The 16,606-nt window shown below is 36.3% G+C and overlaps 1 long non-coding RNA gene across 2 annotated transcripts in view; it reads left to right on the top strand.

Annotated features, from left to right (window-relative positions):
* Positions 1-16,606, top strand: part of LOC124103779 (uncharacterized) — a 131,728-nt gene that overhangs the window by 50,364 nt on the left and 64,758 nt on the right. The window contains exon 3 of one of the 2 annotated variants that reach the window (XR_009228305.1): positions 11,566-11,668. The exons of the other annotated variant lie outside the window; for it this stretch is intronic. This is a non-coding gene — a long non-coding RNA (uncharacterized LOC124103779). The remainder of the gene's footprint in view (positions 1-11,565; positions 11,669-16,606) is intronic. 2 annotated transcript variants of the gene reach the window in all.

Genomic DNA, 16,606 nt, shown 5'->3' with positions numbered 1-16,606 from the left:
ACAACAGACACTTCAGAAATACAGAAGATAATCAAAAATTATTTTGAATCCTTATACTCCAATAAATTAGAAGATAGTGAAGGCATAGATAAATTTCTTAAGTCATATGATCTGCCCAGATTGAGTCAGGAGGATATAGACAACCTAAACAGACCAATATCAATTGAGGAAATAGAAGAAACCATCAAAAGACTACCAACTAAGAAAAGCCCAGGACCAGATGGGTATACAGCAGAGTTTTACAAAACCTTTAAAGAGGAACTAATACCAATACTTTTCAAGCTACTTCGGGAAATAGAAAAAGAGGGAGAACTTCCAAATTCATTCTACGAGGCCAACATCACCCTGATACCTAAACCAGACAAAGACACTTCAAAGAAAGAAAACTACAGACCAATATCTCTAATGAACCTAGATGCAAAAATCCTCAATAAAATTCTGGCCACTCGGATACAAAAACTTATCAAAAAAATTGTGCACCATGATCAAGTAGGATTCATCCCTGGGATGCAAGGCTGGTTCAATATACGGAAATCAATAAATGTTATTCATCACATCAATAGACTTAAAAATAAGAATCATATGATCATCTCGATAGATGCGGAAAAAGCATTTGACAAAGTACAGCATCCCTTTATGTTCAAAACTCTAGAAAAACTAGGGATAACAGGAACATACCTCAATATTGTAAAAGCAATCTATGCTAAGCCTCAGGCTAGCATCATTCTGAATGGAGAAAAATTGAAGGCATTCCCTCTAAAATCTGGAACAAGACAGGGATGCCCTCTCTCTCCACTTCTGTTCAACATAGTTCTCGAAACACTGGCCAGAGCAATTAGACAGACGAAAGAAATTAAAGGCATCAAAATAGGAAAAGAAGAACTTAAATTATCACTATTTGCAGATGACATGATTCTATACCTAGCAGACCCAAAAGGGTCTACAAAGAAACTATTAGAGCTAATAAATGAATTCAGCAAAGTGGCAGGATATAAAATCAACACGCATAAATCAAAGGCATTCCTGTATATCAGCGACAAATCCTCTGAAATGGAAATGAGGACAACCACTCCATTCACAATATCTTCAAAAAAAATAAAATACTTGGGAATCAACCTAACAAAAGAGGTGAAAGACTTATACAATGAAAACTACAGAACCCTAAAGAGAGAAATAGAAGAAGATCTTAGAAGATGGAAAAATATACCCTGTTCATGGATAGGCAGAACTAACATCATCAAAATGGCGATATTACCAAAAGTTCTCTACAGGTTTAATGCAATGCCAATCAAAATCCCAACGGCATTTCTTGTAGAAATAGAGAAAGCAATCATGAAATTCATATGGAAAAACAAAAGACCCAGAATAGCAAAAACAATGCTAAGCAGGAAGGGTGAATCAGGCGGTATAGCGATACCAGACTTCAAACTATACTACAGAGCAATAGTAACAAAAACAGCATGGTACTGGTACCAAAACAGGCGGGTGGACCAATGGTACAGAATAGAGGACACAGAAACCAATCCACAAAACTACAACTACCTTATATTTGATAAAGGGGCTAAAAGCATGCAATGGAGGAAGGATAGCATCTTCAACAAATGGTGCTGGGAAAACTGGAAATCCATATGCAACAAAATGAAACTGAATCCCTTTCTCTCGCCATGCACAAAAGTAAATTCAAAATGGATCAAGGAGCTTGATATCAAATCAGAGACACGCCGTCTGATAGAAGAAAAAGTTGGCTACGATCTACATACTGTGGGGTCGGGCTCCAAATTCCTCAATAGGACACCCATAGCACAAAAGTTAATAACTAGAATCAACAAATGGGACTTACTCAAACTAAAAAGTTTTTTCTCAGCAAAAGAAACAATAAGAGAGGTAAATAGAGAGCCTACATCCTGGGAACAAATCTTTACTCCTCACACTTCAGATAGAGCCCTAATATCCAGAGTATACAAAGAACTCAAAAAATTAGACAATAAGAGAACAAACAACCCAATCAACAAATGGGCCAAGGACCTGAACAGACACTTCTCAGAGGAGGACATACAATCAATCAACAAGTACATGAAAAAATGCTCACCATCTCTAGCTGTCAGAGAAATGCAAATCAAAACCACCCTAAGATACCATCTCACTCCAGTTAGATTGGCAGCCATTATGAAGTCAAACAACAACAAGTGCTGGCGAGGATGTGGGGAAAAGGGTACACTTGTACATTGCTGGTGGGACTGTAAATTGGTGCAGCCAATTTGGAAAGCAGTATGGAGATTTCTTGGAAAGCTGGGAATGGAGCCACCATTTGACCCAGCTATTCCCCTTCTCGGTCTATTCCCTAAAGACCTAAAAAGAGCATGCTACAGGGACACTGCTACATCTATGTTCATAGCAGCACAATTCACAATAGCAAGACTGTGGAACCAACCTAGATGCCCTTCAATGGATGAATGGATAAAAAAAATGTGGCATTTATACACAATGGAGTATTACTCTGCATTAAAAAATGACAAAATCATAGAATTTACAGGGAAATGGATGGCATTAGAGCAGATTATGCTAAGTGAAGCTAGCCAATCCCTAAAAAACAAATGCCAAATGTCTTCTTTGATATAAGGAGAGTAACTAAGAACAGAGTAGGGTCGAAGAGCAGGAGAAGAAGATTAACATTAAACAGGGATGAGAGGTGGGAGGGAAAGGGAGAGAGAAGGGAAAATGCATGGAAATGGAAGGAGACCCTCAGAGTTATACAAAAGTACATACAAGAGGAAGTGAGGGGAAGGGGAAAAATAATATAAGGGGGACAAACGAATGTCAGTAGAGGGAGCAGAGAGAGAAGAGGGGAGGGGAGGGGAGGGGAGGGGAGGGGAGGGGAGGGGAGGGGGGATAGTAGAGGATAGGAAAGGCAGCAGAATACAACAGACACTAGTATGGCAATATGTAAATCAATGGATGTGTAACTGATGTGATTCTGCAATCTGTATATGGGGTAAAAATGGGAGCTCATAACCCACTTGAATCAAATTGTGAAATATGATATATCAAGAACTATGTAATGTTTTGAACAGCCAACAATAAAAAATTAAAAAAAAAAAAAAAAAAAAAAAGAAATATTTACTATCTGGTCTCTTACAGAAAATTTTTCAACCCCTTGTCTAGAAACTTATTTACCACTGAGAAGGAAAATCAAAAATGAAGTCATGGCATAGCCCACCAATCAGCACATTCCTACCTGACACAGGCTACGATAAGCAGAAGCATCTTTCCCAGAGAAGGGAGCCAAGTCTCAACTGGAAAAGTGAAAATGCTCCTAAAAATCACAAAGCATTAGAAAAAAAAATCAAGAATAAAACATAAAAATGCATAGAAAATCAAATAACCCCCAAGGAAAAAGATTTATCAGAACAAGTAGAATAATCCTTTAAAATATAACTAACGTAGAAGTTTAAGAGAAGCTATTGCATTTAGTAAGCAAGTTTAATATGATTTTTTTAAAAAGCATTTGCAAGCATGGTAGGTTTAAAAACTATAATCATAAAATACAATGAATGAACCTATCTAGGGTAGTTTTTCTTTTTTTAGGGAGTGAAAGCTCTCCCAGAAAACAACTTTATTAAAATGCTAAAAAGTTGAAAGGAATGAGAGAAACTATACGTAGTATAAAGGAAGAACTAAAAGATCCCACATCCATCAGGATAGAGAATATAAAGGACAAAATGTAGGTAAGGATCAGTGATAACCTGAAGGAAGAAACAACAACAACAAAAAGACTCTTTATGTCAAATGGCCCACTAAGTGCTGAGCAGGATACATGGGACAATATCTTACCTAGACACACTGTCGTGAAGGGTAAGATGCAGATAGCAGAAGTTCTTAAAATTATCTTAGGGTTAGAGGTGGAGTTACCATACTGAAATGAGAACCAATCTTGTACCAGATGTCCCACTGACACCCTGAGTCCTACAAAGTAATACAGCAGATATGAGAAAAAAAGACATAATCATAGTTGTGGATTTAATTTTATACTATACAATACTAAATGAGATAAATTTTCTATAGGCAAGCGGTATCTTCAAGAAGTGTAAAAAACTGCAAAATTATGGAAAAATAGAAGAGGACTCAAAGATCTATACAGCACAAGGCAGCAACTCTTGATCTTCTATAGGTGATTACTACCAAACTTGGCAAGGACAGAAAGTTTCTGTTTTATAAACTATTATAAGGATAGAAAAAGGATGTTTTCCTACCTTGGATGATGAAGTTAACATGATCTTTTTCTATCCAAATCAGAAAATGCTAGCATGGAAACGAGATACAGTAGACATGTCACTTTGGCACAAAGATGCCCAACTCCTGAATAGATGAATAAATCAACTCTAAGAATGTGTCAAATGAACAATAACTCATGCTTTTCTCTCTCCACTTCTCTCTGCTACTTTGAAAATTCTATTCTCTGTTCATTCTTTCCCATTCATTAGTTTGTCAGGCATTTGGTGTTTTGAAGATTGTGATATTTTACCTTTCCCTCTACCTTTTCAGCTTTCCTCAGAAGAAATAGTCCACCATTGCTAGAAATAAGGGTTCTAGAAACCTTGCTTTGGGGAAGTGTAATTCAGTGCCCTACTTACTATCAAATATAGACATAAATTCTAAATGAAATGCCATATTAGAGTAAAAGATGAAGAAGTTTTTACATTGCTACTCTGGCCAAAGGTGTTAAGATGAGAGGAGAGTTTCCCACCCCCCTAAGCAAAACACGAAACCCAGATGCTATAAAGAAAAAAAAAAGATAAATAAACTTGAGCACATTTCAATTTAAACTTATTTAACTTGAGATTAAACTCATTACAAATTTAAATTCACATGACTAAGGACATCATAAATAATGTAAAGAGACAACCGACAGCTTGAGGGAATATATTTTAAGTTAATATAACAAAGAATAATAATCATAACATGAAGGGAAAATTAACAAAACAAAAAGACAAAGAATTACCCTCCTCCCCAACGAGCTAAAGTTATCATAAGCAATTCCCAGAACCAAAAAAAAAAGCAATGATGAATATGGTTAAGAAGATGATCAACTTTATCCATAATCAGTTTTAGGTGAAACCAGGCTACAGATAAACTGTCACTGGCATATGCTGCTGGCAATAGCAAAAAATGCATGTACCTTTAGCCAGCATTTTACATCTGATTATCTAGCCAAAAAGTTGGGTATAAATATTTTTAGAACTTTGTTCTTAGTTATACATGACAGTAGAATATATTTTTGCAGCATATACATACATAAAGTTTAACTTATTCTATTATCTTCCCAGTCCTGTGGTCATACATGATGTAGAGTTACCCTGGTTAGAAATACAAGGCTCAGAAAGTTAGAACCAATTAATCCTACTGTTTTTCCTATTTCCCTCTCCACCTTTCCTTCATTACCCTTTGTCTAGTCCAATCTATTTCTATTATTCTCCTCTCCAACCTCCCTTGTTTTAGGTTAGCATCCACAAATCAGATTTTACCTTTGTTTTTTTGGGACTGGCTTATTTCACTTAGCATGATACTCTGTATAGGGTATAAACATATTTATCTGGAAATCCCAATGTCCTTCAGTAGGCAAGTTCCCATATAAAGGTTAACGTATTCAAATGTTGAACATATGAAATATTACATAGCTGTTAAAATCATTGGGACAGATTAGTATATGCTTCAGGGAAATGTCACTGTGACATGATATTGATTAAAAGAAGTGAGTTTAAGAACTTTTTTTCACATATATATAATTCCATGTGTATTTTTTCATACATATTTATTAATGTTAAAACAAGACGAGAAAGATGCACAAATTGCTAGCAATGATTGCATCTGGGGAGCATTGGAGAGTTAGATGTGAGTGAGTGGGACCTTTCACATGCTTCTTTACATACTAATTTGTTTCTCAATTACTTTATAATGAGCTCTGTTCATGCATTGTTTATATATTAAAGGAAAGAAATATGGTTCTTAGTCTGATATACAATTAAGGGAATCTGAGCTTGGGAATCAAAGCAAGTTTTATTTCTATAAGCCTGGCTATCCTTTGCTGAGTCTGTGACTTTAGGCAAATCACTCAAGACCTCTGAACCTTCACCTGAACTTATTGATCTTTAAAATGAGGTTAATCACCAGTGTGACTTTGCACCATGCATAGCCAGAGGAATGAGAAGTTGTGCTCCATTTGTGTGCAATGTGTCAAAATGCATTCTACTGTCATGTATAACTAATTAGAACAAATTAAAAAAATTAAAATGATGTTAATCAAATAAAATATCTATGTAAATACCGAACTCTGTGCTTTGCACATAGTACATTTTCTATCAAATTAGCTATGTTCTTTCTCTTGGGAATAGTGAAAAATAAGCAAGGCAGAAGTAGGACAGAGACCTTTCCTTGAAGACTTTAAAAATGAGGAAGAATGTCTTAGTCTTCATTCAGAAAGCAGAAAAAGAATCTTGAACTGGAGAGCAACTTGATCCAAAAGATGTTTTAGTAAGATTAGTTAGGCAATTCTAAAGCAAAAAAAAAAAAAAAATCCAGTGGCCTGACTTTATCTTTTTTTCTGTCTAAATAGTGACTGTAGAATTAGAAACCTTTGTAATGCAGTATTTGTCCATTGGTTTCAGACAAGACCCAGCTGAGAATCTGGGTGAAGTCGAGTCCCCCAAGGAAGTCTTTATTGTGAAGCTTCATGTGATGCTGTTACAGTCAGCAATGCGGATAAGTGCCAACACAGGCCAGCTCTCTAATTGCTTTTTACCAAGATTGTCTGTTTTCCTTTCAGATTTCTAAGCTACCACTGCAAATATTGAAGTTCACCTTGATAAATAGGAGACAGACCTAGTTATGTCAGAACACATAATTTTGTCATCACAAGTATCCCCCAAAAGATTTCTCAAAATTAAGATATATTTTCTGTGTTTCTCTGGAGTATAGTGACATTCCAGAGGATATTCTCACAAAGCATACCCCCATCTGCCTGGCGTGGGGCCCAGAGCTATAGAGCTATTAGCTTGGTCATTCAAAATAACCCCCATGTTTTAATGCATGACCCCTAAAAATAGTAATAATAAGGAATAATGCATTGTAGCATAGAGTTTGCAAATCCTACAAATACTTGCAACTGAGCTATATACTGGATCCCTTAAAAATCATGCCACTGGGGCTTTTCTACATTGTGTTTTTGTCTTCTTCTTCTTTCCATGCTAGAAACCATCCTGACTGAATTTCTTGGTGGTACCATATTGAGCTCAGTCTCTAAGAGGCAGGAGATAGGTGTTAAACTTTTTGGTGTTCAGTGTGCTATCAAGTCATGCTTCCAAAAACTTAGAAATGAATACTTTTTTTCCATGCAGTCCTGAAAATGGATAGGCTGCATGAAGTAAATGAAATGTTAAGAAAGCAAGGGCTATTTCTCCCTTAGAATAGCCTGCAAATCATTTAACATCTTACTCTGAAAACTATAGTTTTCAGGGTCCTTTATGCATATTATGTGCTTTGGGGTAAATGCTGAATTTATAGAAAAATCATGCAGAGACCGTCTAAGACATTGTGTTCCCTAGGAGATAGAGAAGCAGAGGTACTCTTGGGGGACTCTACTTCATCCAGATTCTCAGCTGGGTCTTGTCTGAAACCAAAGGACAAATAGTGCATTTCAAAGGTTTCTAATTCTACAGTCACCATTTAGACAGAAAAAAGATTAAGTCAGGCCATGGTTTCTGTTTCGTTTTGTTTTGTCTTTAGAATTGCCATACTAATTTTACTAAAAGCTTCAGAGGAGGAGAGAATAGACTATAACTTACATAATCCAAGACTGAAGTTTCTACAATGGCCTTAATCTTGTTTTATTTCTCCCCATCCCTAAAATTCAGCCTAACCATTTATCCTTGTTTAAGAGCCCTCACTAGAGGCTCTGGGTAGTCGGGGTGAGCTGAGTGAAGCTATTCCCATGGCCATATTGTCTAAGAGAAATGACATTTTTCCTGGACTAGAATAAAATGTCTAATGTACTCCAGGCTACTTTTCTGGCTGAGAGTGCCATCTTACAGTCATCCTCTTCAATTGGCCCATATGGTTTTGCATCTGTCACTTGACTGCTCTGTGCCTCAGCAGCTCCTACCATAAAGCTGACCTAACACAGATTTGTACACATTTCTGTGATTCTGACCAACATGAGGTAATGGGGTATACCTCATCTTGGTATACTCCATTTAGTTGTTTGAGTCAGGAGAATAAATTATTTCTCCTGACTCAAACATCTAAATAAAAAATTGGCAAAATATAAAAAAAAACTCAAGCCATTGAATATCAAAAATGAAGACCCCCACTCCACCTCCCCCCAAAAGTGAAGGATTTTTTCATTGTTCAGTTTACTGGTTAGGAAAAGTCTCCAAACTGTAGTATGGGGGGAGAACCTGGGTAAAGTTCAGAGCTAAAGAGAAGCAGTTGGGAGTTGGAGGAAGTCAATGAAGCTAGAGTTAAACAGATTAGTAAAGAAGAAAGAGGTGTCAGAGAAAGAAATTGTAAAGTCTTCAGTCTCCCTTGATTACTTAGTTGATCACTTATCAGAGCATTCATGTAAAAAAAAATTACCAGAGGCCAGAGAAAGGACCACTAAAAAGACTAGAAGGAACTAGAAGGAAGCTATAAACAGTGCCAATTTCCCTGGCTAAAATGTAAAACTTCACAATTCATGGGGTATCAGACAAAAAACTAATAAGGACCTTGACTCGGTAAAAGGGCATGGTAAGCCCTATATTAAATACTGCTCTGGTCCTACCTAAAAAGCTTAAAAGCAAGACCTAAAGGATCAAACTCTTTCCAAGTAATATAAGTATGCCCCATAACAAAGTTCATAAATGATTTTAGGAAAACAGAAACATACTCTACCTAAGGTAAATTAACAAGATCTGGCAACAATTCCAATGTTACCAGACATCATGAGAAGCAGGAAAACACAACCTATAATGAGGAAAAATAAGTCAGTTGAAAGTGAAAATTGCCAGAATAAAAATGGAATCACTTTTATCAAACACTAACCAAAAATAAATAAATTGGGAGTTTATGAAGGAGAAATTTTATGTGCATTTGCCTGATGACAAGAACTATCACAAAGGAGTGCTAGAATTATAGCCTTGCACAAAGGCCACTGCAGCCTTACAAAGAAAACCCTTCTGCAAGGACTTGTGACCAATAATGGTCTGTTCAGCCTTGCACTGATTCCACACTTGCTATTGATCCTGGAACACCCTTGTCATTAATACTTGTGGCCAAGGATTATGTTTTCAAAGTAGCTTAAGTAATTCTCACTTTGCCCTTAAAAGATTTCCTTTACCTCATCCCCTTTGAATATACTAATAGTTCCCATGACATGCATATTCCACATTACAGTGCTCCCTGTTTAGTCCTAACTAAATATATTATGCTTTAAAGAGTCTATGCTTTTTGTTTAGGTAGGTTGAAAAAACTAACCCCCAAATGACACAGATGATGAGATTAGTAGTCAAGGACATTTAAAAAAGTTACTACAACAGTATTTCATACATTCAATAAACTGGAAGAAATATAAAACATGCAAAGAGAAATATTGTAAATATAAAAATAAAAATTCCAGAGATAAAACTATAATGTCTAAGGTGAAATGTATACTAGAGGGATTGATTAGAGAGTGTAGAAGATGAACTCAAACTTGAAGACACAGCAATAAAAAATTAAAATAAAACATAGAAAGAGGATTGAAAAGAAATGAACATACCATCAATGAACTGAGGGACAACTTGAAGTACCAGTGTAATTACAATCTTTGAAGGATAAAATCAGGAAGGGACAGAAAAATGTTTGAATAATGGTGAAATTTTGCAGATTCGGTGGAAACTCTAACCTACAGATCCAATAATCTTAATAAAAACCAATTATAAGAAAACAAAACAAAAATCACACATGAAACATCAGAATAACTGTGGCAATGAGAAATGCTGTCAGAGAAAAAAGGCACATCACATGTATAATGAGGAGCAATGGTAAGATTACAGAATGTTTCCCATGGAAAATAGGATACATTAGAAGACAATAGAACAACATCTTTAATGTACCAAACAATGACAATAAAACAGTTCATATAGCATTATAGATAGTCCTATATTTCAAAGGCAAAGTTTAAAAGGCTTTTAACATATGCAAAAGCTAATTCATCACCAACAGATCTTCATTATAAGAAATGTCAACAACATTCTTTCTTGCAGAAGTAAAATTATAGCACATAAAAACATAGGTATACATGAGGGAATAAAAAGCAGTAGAAATGTTTGCTGGAAATAAATGGAACAAGGAACAAATTAAACTACTGAAGAAATATTGAGGCAAACCAGAATATGCAACATTTTAAGTTTTTCTGACTTAATTTAAGAAGCAAAACAAAGACCTCCCCCCCAAAAAAAAGAATCCTAGCACTGATTAAAATGAAAAGAGGTAGAGATAACTTCTACACACCTACTAGAATGGCTAAAATTTAAAACACAGAAAATGCAACATGTTGACAAGGACATAATCCAAACAAAACTCACATGCATTCCTTGTTAGAATGTAAAATGGAACAACAACTTTGAAAAACTCCCTAATATAATGTAAATTTGCATATATTTTGCTATATAAGCCAGTAATTTCCAAAATAAAAAATTATATCCACAAAGAGGCTTTAAAAGGAATGTTTATAGAACATTTATTCATAATAATCCCAAGCTGGAAACAAGTAAATTCACAGGGAAATGGATAAACAAATCATAGTGTATCCATATAATGGAATAATACTTTGCATTAAAAAGGAATAAAGTGGGGCTGGGGTTGTGGCTCAGTGGTAGAGTGCTTACCTAGCATGTGTGAGACACTGGGTTCGATCCTCAGCACCACATATAAATAAAATAAAGGTATTGTGTCCACCTAAAACTAAAAATAATATTTTTTATTAAAAGGAATAAAGTACTAAAGCAAGTAAAAAGGCAGATGAATCCCCAAAACATTATGTTTAGCAAAAAAGTCAGACACAAAAACAGCATATGTTCTATAACATTTTTATGCACTTCTAGAATTGTCAATCTATGAAAAGTGATTTTCTCTGGGGAACAGCTGGGGATTGACTGAAAAGGGGCATGAGAACACTTTCTGGACTGATGGAACTGTTCTATACCTTTATAAGGAAGGGTATTCATCACATGTGTGTGCATTTATAAAAAATTAGCTGTAATGTACTGTTATGGTTTGGATCTGCAATGTGCCCCAAAATCTCATGTGTTGAAAATATGTTCCCCAATGCAACAAGGTTCAGAGGTATTGCTTTTAGAAAATCATGGATCATCAGTGAATTTAACCATTTGATGGATTAATCCATTGACAGTTCAATGGACTACTGGAAAGCAGGACCTTGTTGGAGGAGTAGTTCACTGGGGGTGTGTCCTGACTCTTTCTCTCTCCTTTCTAAGTCTCTCATCAATCTCCGTTTCTGTTTTTGTTTCTTTTCTTCCCTGCTGCTACAAGGTAAGAAACTTACCTTCATCACACCCTTCAGCCATGATGTTCAGCCTTGCCGCAGGCCCAGAGTAACAGAGCCTTCCCACCATGGGCTGAATCCTCTGCAACTGTGAGCCAAAATAAATCTTACCTTCTCTTACTTTGTTCTTGACAGTGACAAAAAGCTACCTAACACATGTACACTTATAATTCATGCTTTTTGTTATATGAAAATTATACCTCAATTTTAAAAAAGATGAATGAATGGAAAAAGGTATTATTAAATGTGTGGGCCTTGTTTAGATACTAATATAAAAAATAAGTTAAATGAATAAAAATGCCTGTCCATAAAACATTTCAAGACAAAGAAAGGTGAAAATGGATATGCTATTGAATGAGATTAAAGAATTGTTTTTGATTTTGCTCTTGGGGACAAAGTTATATAAGAAAATATCTTTATTTTTATTTCCATATGGAAAAATATTTAGGCAAGATAATACAATGTTAGGGACGTGCTATAAAATGCAAGCAATGTAAACAATGAAGAGCTAGTTGAAGCAAGTACTATATAGTAAAATGTTTTTTATTTGTTGAATCTGAGTGATGGATAGAGCTTCATTAGGGTAAATTTTCTACTCTGGGAGAGAGAGAAAGTATATATTATTTACATATATTGTATAAGGTGTGAAAATTTTCATAATAAAATGTAAAATATTCCATTGAAATTCATAATCAAAGTTAAAATAATGTTTTAAAAATAATTTGAATTAAACTCCCTGGTTTGAAACTTAGTCACAAGCTATTCCCTCCCTGGACAATGATAAAAACATTATAAAACTATAGTAAACATATGGGACAAAGGTGAAATAAATACTATTTTTAGATTTCTTACTAATATTTAAAGCTTCATATTATCATTTACCAATATCTCAAAATATAAAAACATATATTGTATAATAAATAGTAAGGCAATTATTTTCATTATTAATACCTACAATTTACCTCAGAGTCCAAGAATCATCTCAGAGCTTACATTTGGGGAAAGAAATGACTGCAAAGCCATCAATGGGTAAGAGGAGAGTGGGGCTGTCCCCTGGCACTAAGCAGGAAGGATCTGAGTCTTCTGCCTCTGAGAGTCAAAATGCAAGCTACCATCTCAAAAGAAAGGACCTCCTCCTTCCCTGCCCTGCCCCAGGCTATCCATTTAGACCTTACTTTTTCCCTGAGTCGTTCTAGTCGAAAAATGTTTGGATAAAGAACAGCTGATCCAGTTCTCTCTCCTTCCTCCCTTCCTTTGCATCCTAATTTGGCCTCTATCATCTGCTTGCCCCCCTTTCAACCTTAAAAATAGTATTTTCTAGGCACATTGGTGCACACCTATGATCCTGGCAACTTAGGAGACTGAGAGAGGATCCCTAGTTCAAGGTCAGCCTAGGCAATTTTGCTTCATATTGGCAAATCAAACTTTCCAAGATCCCACTTTTTCCACAAGGAAAATGTTCCAAGGACCTCTGCTTGATAGACCACCCTAAACCCTACTTTTTTTCCTGTTACTTCCTTCTACAATCATTCATCCTTGTCCCTTCACTGTTCCCAAACATTCTAGGTGTATCCCTGGATTCTAGTGCTTTTTAAGATGTTTTCTTCTGTCTACAATGTCTTCTCCTATATTCTTACCTTAATAATCTTTAGCTTTAAGTTCCAGCTTAGGTACCACATCTTTCTCTCTCCTCAATGTGTTTAATAATTATATTTTCTCTCATTTTGATTTTTAGATCATAATTTATAGTTCTATATTTTTTACTCTAATCTGAGCACAGTGTAGATGCTGAATGAATGAATGTGTGAAGAAATGAATGTTATCTCTAATCCTTTCTGGAGTGCTGTCTTACCTTGATACTTTTTACAAAGATAACATACAGAAGCTAAACTATAGGGGTTAGAAAAATCAACAAAGGCCCATCATATGCCCAAACCACAAATATCACAGTTCTGATCTTAATGGGATTGATTCTAACCTCTCCCTGACCTTGTTCTCTCTGCTAGGCTGTCTTGTATCATAACTGAATGTCCTAGGAACAGTGTGGTTTGGTCTCTTTCCTTGTCTCTCATCTGCTCAGAACAGGATAAGCAGCAGTACCTTAGAGGCAGTGCTTGCCCACCCTTTAAAAATGAATCTTGTACCAGAATCCTCTGAAGAAGGAGCCTGTTGAAAAATTAACCCTACAGAAGCTAGCATCTGTTTGATGAAATTAGCAGAATTAAAGAAAAGATCTAATGTTAATGTGAGGGGAGTCACTCCAGGACAGGTGTGCCTGGGACAGTTCTTGGAGGGAAAATATGAAGAGCCCCACCTGTGGTGGGGATTTCCTCCTAAATATTTTGCCTACAAATACTATGGGGTGTGGTGGGACAGAGTAACTGACCAGATGTTTTTGTAGGTAGGGGAAGGGTGACCTAAACATATGCTTTGTGCTTAACATTGATAGTATAAAAAATTATTCTTTACTAACTTTTCTGTGAGCTTTATTTTAATTTTAACTCATTTTAATATAGCACTCAAAAGGTGCTCTGGTAAATATAGATTTTAGATCTTCTGCTTTAAAATCAATAGGTATAAAAGGATCAAGTAAGGTCACAAAATGGAAATGTAGTCCCTACATCAAAATTTTAAGCTAGGGACCTGGAATGAGGAGCAATTTTGAGAAAAAGAAGAAATATTTTGAGAGACCGTATCAGAAAGCAAGAATTAGCTAGAAATGTATCTGCCAACCAGAAGAAACAACTTGGCTAGAATGGCTTGAAACATGAGCGAAGTAGTGATTTAGGAGAATCAGAGTACAAACAGGAGAGGCCTGGGGACTATAACTTGACAGATGGGCTGGCCAGAATGTGAGCACAAGTGACAGATGAAATTTAAGAGAAAGAGAGAGAGAAACCTAACATTCACAATCAATTTGACAGATTTCAAACTGTGAACTGTGTCAAACATGTCACTATTTTATAATTTACCTATCTTTGCTACCACATAAATAAAATATTATATATTTTTTTTACTTTTTTCCATTAAAAATAGTATTTTCTAGGCACATTGGTGCATACCTATAATCCTGGCAACTTGGGAGACTGAGGGAGGATCCCTAGTTTAAGGTCAGCCTAGGCAATGTAGCAAGACCTTGTCTCAAAATAAAAAGTAAAATGGGCTGGGACACAGCTCAGTGGTAGAGTGTTTCTGGGTTCAATCCCCAGTACTGGGCACAGTGGGGCACACCTGTAATCCCGGCAATTTGTGAGACTGATGCAGGAGGATCAAAGCCACCCTCAGCAAAAGCGAGGCACTTCTCTAAATGAAAACACAAAATAGGGCTGGGGATGTGACTCAGTGGTTGAGTGCCCTTGAGTTCAATCCCCAGTGACCCCCCACAGAAAAGTATTTGTCCTCTAAAAGGACTGACCATGGGATATGCTGCAAGGCATAAATAAGTCATGGAGACCATAGGGAATGTGAGAGTGAAAAGGGATCAGGTATACAAGAGTGCATAAGACATGCATATGCAACCAAAAGAGTAGTTATTGAGTGTATGACTGTAGATATGTCTCTTGGGTCTAGAAATTGAGTCTGCCTAGCATCCAGAAGTTTCCTCTGTGTATTTCCCTAGCTCCATAGCACTCCATGCCCTCAGCTCAGGAGGATACCCTAGACTCTTACAAAGGCTTTATAATTATGCCTTTTACAATCAAGTGTTTAATCAATCCTGAACAAAATTTTTTTATGGGTTTAGGTACAGGCCCAACGTTTTTTTTTTTCCTTCTCATTTGGATATTCAAGTGTCCCAGTATCATCTACTAAAGAGCTTATTCCATTACCCCCACATGAGTCAAATATCCATTTATGTACAGATCTGTTTCTGGTATTTATTTATCTGTGTATTTACTTATCCTTCCCTAAGGAGACACATTAAATGTTTGTTCATTTAAGCCTGTGATTATTTTACCCCCTTTCTTCAGCCTGCATTATGCCTGAGACCATCTCTATGTTTAACAATCTTCATTTAGTCTTTCCAGTTAACCACATGTGGGATTTCTGATTGTTGTCTTCATCTCACTGGTGACTCAGTGGTTAAGTAATTTGCTCAAGGTCACCTAGCTAGCTAGTGACAAAGTCAAGATTTCAAGGTCTATCCCTCTGTACTCTGCTTAGAAGCCCAAATACCTTCCACAGAGAGGACCTATAATCCTGTCTCTTACCATTCAGGTCACAACCTTTTAGTCCAAACATCCTATATCATGATGTCCTTCTAAACATATAACTTTTTCTTTGTGTCTATCAGGAGACATGTATGCTGATTGGATACTAAATATTTGTCTCTTGAATGAATCAAATAGCATCCAGCAGCCCAGGCAGCTAAGTATCAGGCTCTCAGTCATATGCTCTTGCCAAGGATTCTTGGCTATGTTTGGCGTTTTCCCAAAAGGGCCTGATACTTGATACTTACTCTTCAACCTAATTTTCGACCTGTGATGCCTTCCTGAACCCACAGGGAGTTGATTGTGCTGCTTTTCTTTTGTGCACAAAAAAATATTCCGTCATCAGCCCAGATTTACTCCTCAAGGGTGTCAGCCTGTAGAAATCAGTCCTTCAATTGACGTGCACTACTTGGATTGCCAAGAAAGACTACATTTTCAAAAGGGACAATTATACAAGGTCTATTTCAGTGCTGAAATCTGTTTATGAAAAGGAATGTGTTAGGGGCAATGCCGTTCACTCTGAATTCACCAAATCCTTGATCATGAAATATTATCAGAATGTTGGCAATCGCTTCTGGGTAACCCTGCTTACACAATAGTTCCCAAAGCTGCCAGACACGTTGGTATGAAATGCTTAAGTAAGGTCAGTAAACAATGTGTGAGTTCATTGCCTTTCTCTGAATATGATTTACCAACTTTGAATATGAAGAATTTGGATAATCTTTTCCAATTCAAAAAAACACCTGGGAGCATGGACCTTGTTACCTTGGCCCATGCACATGATATTGCCCCTATTGACATAGCCTTCATGAGACTGCAG

This window comes from Marmota monax, unplaced genomic scaffold (genome assembly GCF_021218885.2).
Source record: "Marmota monax isolate L192 unplaced genomic scaffold, Marmota_monax_Labrador192_F-V1.1 WCK01_AAM20220418_F8-fsc00006, whole genome shotgun sequence".
Taxonomy (NCBI): Eukaryota; Metazoa; Chordata; class Mammalia; order Rodentia; family Sciuridae; genus Marmota; species Marmota monax.
Note: the sequence above shows the minus strand (reverse complement) of the source record. Positions and strands in the feature narration are given on the sequence as shown.